Source organism: Procambarus clarkii, chromosome 35 (assembly GCF_040958095.1).
Source record: "Procambarus clarkii isolate CNS0578487 chromosome 35, FALCON_Pclarkii_2.0, whole genome shotgun sequence".
NCBI classification, from domain to species: Eukaryota; Metazoa; Arthropoda; class Malacostraca; order Decapoda; family Cambaridae; genus Procambarus; species Procambarus clarkii.
The window spans coordinates 20802837-20809301 of NC_091184.1; the positions used below are offsets into that span (position 1 = coordinate 20802837).

Here is a 6465-nt window from a genome sequence, read left to right on the forward strand (position 1 = left end):
CTACATTTCAAATATTCCCTAACATACATGGCTTCTCCCCCCTCTTTGTGTAAAATAGTTTAAATCCATTTATGGGACATTCAGCAAATAGTTCTCTATTTTTTACATTCATCAATGTTTCGGTATGTGCAATAGTATGTATTGTTTCATTGCAGATAACAGCATTTAAATTTTTTTTGTTTCTTAGAATTAGACTCGTACTACCAAGTTGCTGTTGGCAATTGGATAATTTTTTTATGAAGTCATTTGTTATTTTTTCCCCTACTTTAGTAATTTATGCTTTTGATCTCAATTAGTTTTATATCCTAGCTTTTTAATTTTTTCCCCTTATATATTGCCATCTTATCTGTCTGCTTTACATGGCTTAAGCAGAGTCATGTCTGCTTAAGCCTTTGTTATTTTACTAATTTACCTGTTTTAATTATTATTTGTTTTGAAAGTTTAGTTTACCCCATTTTATTTGCTTTTTGCAGTACAATACTTTACTAATAATCTTGTAATAGTAATTGGTAATGTAACACTTGGCCTTTTTCCTTCAGAATGTATGCACACATTATAGAAAGAAGAAGAGAATACCACACAAGATGGCAGCGTATGTCACGGGCTAAAAAGCGACGCCTAAAAGAACAGGTAAACCTCGAAGTCTTTCAGAGGTTGATAGATGGAAAGCGACTGAATACAGGCAACTCCTTCTCTACACCGGTAAGATTGTACTGAAGGGAATCTTACCCAAAGAATTGTATGACCATTTCCTGACTCTTGAGTGTAGCCATTTCTATTCTTGTATCACCTAAATTGATTCAGTTAAATTACAGCCAATATGCACATGATCTTTTGCTGTACTTTGTGTTAAAGGCTCGTGAGCTGTATGGTAAGGATTTTTTAGTGTACAATGTACACTGCCTAACACTCATATCCTCTGATGCCAAAGAGTTTGGTAGTTTGGACAGATGTTCAGCATTTCCATTTGAAAATTACCTGCAGCAGGTTAAGAATATGGTTCGATCAAGTAAAAACCCTCTTGTTCAAGGAGGATTTAAGGGATTTACTGGAGAACTTGGCAAAGGTATATTCACAATAGTCGTCTCTATTACTAATGACACTATTGCAGATGAAGGTATCTTTGTAAGATATTGCTATGCCACCTCCTTTTTTTATTAGGCCTGCAGTTGTGAATGGCTTTATTATCAGCCAAGTTGTAGCATACAACATAGCATATATATGTACTGTATATGGCATATATATATATATATATATATATATATGTGTGTGTGTATATGTGTATATATATATATATATATATATTTATTTATTTATTTGTTCAAAATTCGTCAGTGTACTACATTTTTGTTGTTGCTTTTAGGTGATGCTTTTAACCAGTGTACGTGGGTCTGATTGTGCAACCACGGTTCGAAGAATAATGAAGATATGAACAAACGGCCTGTGGTCACTATACAGTCTGGAAGGGCAAAAGAAGAAATTGGCATTTCTACAAAAACAAGAACTATATAATGTTATTTTAAGTAAGTAACCAAAAAATTAAATAATTTTTTTAAAGTTTAAAATTCACTTAAAAATTTAAATTTTAAGTTAAAAAATTTTAACCAAAAAACTTAATATTTTTCATATTTGGAACCATTCCATAATATTTTCCCAAGCATAAATGATTATATTTCTATCACTTGCTCTTAAGATTGTTTCATTTAATAGAGGTTGGGCATAATTGTTCTCTGCTGCTAATAGAACTGACTGACTTAGCTATAGGAAAATGTAAACTTAATTGGTTTATCCATTACAGTATTTTGCAGTTTATTTCATGATCCTGTGCTTAATACTTGCATAAATAGTAGATTACAAAATGCATTTTTATATCATTAGTATTGAATAATAATAATGCAAATAATTGACTTATAAATGATGTACAATTAATTGGTAGGTGATATTATATTATTAATATTTTTTCATTCTTGCAAAGCCTTAACAAAGCCATTAACATGTTAATATAAACTTGATCACCTTCCACTTATTTTCTCATGTGCTACCTACATGTACAAAACCTTATTCCTAAATGCATATTTTGTTCTGAAACTTGTCCTTTATATGTTGTGTATCACCATCTCTGGAGAGTTTTATCTGATTGATGTATAAATTACTTTTAATTTTACAGAATATTATTGTTATACTGAATTTATTATTATATAAATAACTTAATTTTACAGAATCATCTATCAACGCACATCCACAAGTTGAGGAGGAGGATGTGACCTTCCAGATGTCTGAAGTACTGAAACAGGCACCAAACAGGCCTGGTGGATCTAGGTACATGGTAAAATAATTTAATTTTTTTTTTTTTTTTTTTTTTTACTAATTGTCCGATATATATATATATATATATATATATATATATATATATATATATATATATATATATATATATATATATATATATATATATATATTTGTCGTACCTAGTAGCCAGAACGCACTTCTCAGCCTACTATGCAAGGCCCGATTTGCCTAATCAGCCAAGTTTTCCTGGATTAATATATTTTCTCTAATTTTTTTCTTATGAAATGATAGATACCCATTTCATTATGTATGAGGTCAATTTTTTTTTATTGGAGTTAAAATTAACGTAGATATATGACCGAACCTAACCAACCCTACCTAACCTAACCTAACCTATCTTTATAGGTTAGGTTAGGTTAGGTTAGGTTAGGTAGCCAAAAATGTTAGGTTAGGTTAGGTAGTCGAAAAACAATTAATTCATGAAAACTTGGCTTATTAGGCAAATCGGGCCTTGCATAGTAGGCTGAGAAGTGCGTTCTGGCTACTAGGTACGACATATATATATATATATATATATATATATATATATATATATATATATATGTCGTACCTAGTAGCCAGAACTCACTTCTCAGCCTACTATTCAAGGCCCGATTTGCCTAATAAGCCAAGTTTTCCTGAATTAATATATTTACTATAATTTTTTTCTTATGAAATGATAAAGCTACCCTTTTCACTATGTATGAGGTCAATTTTTTTTTATTGGAGTTAAAATTAACGTAGATATATGACTGAACCTAACCAACCCTACCTAACCTAACCTAACCTATATATATAGGTAAGGTTAGGTTAGGTAGCCAAAAAAAGCTAGGTTAGGTTAGGTTAGGTAGGTTAGGTAGACGAAAAAACATTAATTCATGAAAACTTGGCTTATTAGGCAAATCGGGCCTTGCATAGTAGGCTGAGAAGTGAGTTCTGGCTACTAGGTACGACATATATATATATATATATATATATATATATATATATATATATATATATATATATATATATATATATATATATATATATATATATATATATAATATATATATATATAAATAAATATATATAAATATATATATATATATATATATATATATATATATATATATAAATAAATATATATAAATATATATATAATGTGTCGTACCTAGTAGCCAGAACGCACATCTCAGCCTACTATGCAAGGCCCGATTTGCCTAATAAGCCAAGTTTTCATGAATTAATGTTTTTTCGACTACCTAACCTAACATTTTCAGCTACCTAACCTAACCTATAGAGATAGGTTAGGTAGGGTTGGTTAGGTTCGGTCATATATCTATATTAATTTTAACTCCAATAAAAAAGGAATTGACCTCCTACATAATGAAATGGATAGCTTTGTCATTTCATAAGAAAAAAAATAGAGAAAATATATTAATTCATGAAAACTTGGCTTATTAGGCAAATCAAATCGGGCCTTGCATAGTAGGCTGAAAAGTGCGTTCTGGCTACTAGGTACGACATTATATATATATATATATATATATATATATATATATATATATATATATATATATATATATATATATATATATATATATATATATAGTGTGTGTGTGTAATTACCTAAGTGTAGTTACAGGATGAGACAGTCTTCCCAGCACTCTTTGTCATATAACGCTTTGAAACTACTGACAGTCTTGGCCTCCACCACCTTCTCACCTAACTTGTTCCATCCGTCTACCACTCTATTTGCGAAAGTGAATTTTCTTATATTTCTTTAGCATCTGTGTTAAGCTAGTTTCAATCTATGACCCCCTGTTCTTGAAGTTGCAGGTCTCAGGAAATCTTCCCTGTCGATTTTATCAATTCCTGTTACTATTTTGTATGTAGTGATCATATCACCTCTTTCTTTTAGTCTATTTAGTTTTTTAGTTTTGGCATATTTAATGCCTCTAACCTCTCCTCGTAGCTCTTGCCCTTCGGTTCTGGGAGCCACTTAGTAGCATGTCTTTGCACCTTTTCCAGTTTGTTGATGTGCTTCTTAAGATATGGGCCAACTTCTGTTGTTGGGCACCACACAACAGCTGCATATTCTAGCTTTGGCGTAACAAAAGTCATGAACAATTTCTTTAGTATATCACCATCCATGTATTTAAACGCAATTCTAAAGTTAGAAAGCGTAGCATAGGCTCCTCGCACAATATTCTTTATGTGGTCCTCAGGTGATAGTTTTCTATCTAGAACCACCCCTAGATCTCTTTCTTTATCAGAATTCTTTAAAGATTTCTCACATAATGTATAGGTTGTGTGGGGTCTATGTTCTCCTGTTCCACATTCCATAACATGGCATTTATTAACATTAAATTCCATTTGCCAAGTGGTGCTCCATATACTTATTTTATCCAGGTTTTCTTGAAGGGCATGACAATCATCTAAATTTCTTATCCTTCCTATTATCTTAGCATCATCAGCAAACATGTTCATGTAATTCTGTATACCAACTGGTAGATCATTTATGTAGACAATAAACATCACTGGTGCAAGAACTGAACCCTGTGGTACTCCACTTGTGACATTTCTCCAGTCCGATACATTGCCTCTGATTACTGCCCTCATTTTTCTATCAGTCAGAAAATTTTTCATCCATGTTAGAAGCTTACCTGTCACCCCTCCAATATTTTCCAGTTTCCAGAACAACCTCTCTATGTGGAACTCTGTCGAATGCCTTTTTTTAGGTCCAGATAGATGCAGTCAACCCAACCATCTCTTTCCTGTAATATATCTGTTGCTCGATCATAGAAACTGAGTAAATTCGATACACAGGATCTTCCAAATCGAAAACCATACTGTCTGTCTGAAATTATATCATTTCTCTCCAGGTGTTCTACCCATTTAGTTGTAATTATTTTTTTCAATATTCCAATTCCAATTTTTTCCAATAATGTGTGTGTGTGTGTGTATATTTGTGTTGTTGAATATGACCGAAAGTCATAGTCTTTCTGCCCCTCTCCTTACTGCTATTGTTGTTTCTCGCATCTTTGTATTGCTTGTATGTTTGGGCAATTTTTCCCTTTTTCCTAGTTCTGCATCTCTGCTTTAGTATAAATTTTGTTGGGCCATTATCATATATTTCACAAAACTTGACATACATCTCATTTACTTCATGTCCTAACAGCAAGTGTTTGTCAAATTCCTTAAGGAAATATCTGAGTTCCCCATAATGACCTCTCCACAAGTCAGGTTTTTCAACTGCTTCAAGCTCATTTTCTTCCAGATTATAATGCATTGCATACTTTATTCCCAAAAAGACATGGTCACTATTACCCAAGTGACAATGTCACTTGGGTAAAAGGAGGGAGGTACTGAAAGGAGGAAAAGGGAGGTACCAAAGGAGGGAGGTACCGAATGATAAATATATCTTTCTCTTTCCTGGTAAATATAATATCCAGCATGGAGGGAACATCCCCTTCCCTCATCCTCGTAGCTTGTTTAACATGTAGAAACATGAATTTTTACAGGGTGAGGTTTACGAAATTATATAATATATATATATATATATATATATATATATATATATATATATATATATATATATAAATATATATATATTTATATATATATATATATATAAAGTTTGTGTGTGTAATTTATATAAATAAATAATTAAATATTAATTTTGTTAATATCTTTTCAGGGAAAACTTGCAAGTACAATTCGTATACAAGAGGGGCAACAAGAGCCAGAGGATGTCTACTAAGAAAATATATAAGTCTTTATCCTCACACTCTTGATATATAGTCTTCACTGGTCTCTTTATTTTCTCTCCTCACAAATGTCCCTTTTTTTATTTCTTTTACGTTTCTCTCCTGTTTTTCTTGTCTTTTAATCTCTCCTTTCCTCCTCTTCCTTTACTTTTTATATTTGTGGTATTCATTTATGTCATTTTTATCTTGTATATTTTTCTTGTATCTTTTTCTTATCTTGTGTTTCTCTTCCCCTTCTCTTCAATGATTTCTCATTTCTCTCCTCTCTCTGTTGTTTCTGTTCTGTCTTCTCTCTCCTTGCCTTAATTTTGTTCTGTCTCCTCTTTTGTTGTGTGTGTGTCTTTCTGTCTCTGTCTGTCTGTCTCTCTCTTTCTCTCTCTCTCTC

General features: G+C 31.7%; 1 long non-coding RNA gene across 1 annotated transcript; it reads left to right on the plus strand.

Annotated features, from left to right (window-relative positions):
- The first annotated feature begins 1375 nt into the window (after positions 1-1375).
- On the plus strand, positions 1376-6142 carry LOC138371263 (uncharacterized). Its single transcript, XR_011230370.1, has 3 exons — positions 1376-1523; positions 2220-2326; positions 6011-6142. It is a non-coding gene; the product is annotated as an uncharacterized lncRNA (long non-coding RNA).
- Positions 6143-6465: the final 323 nt, after the last annotated feature.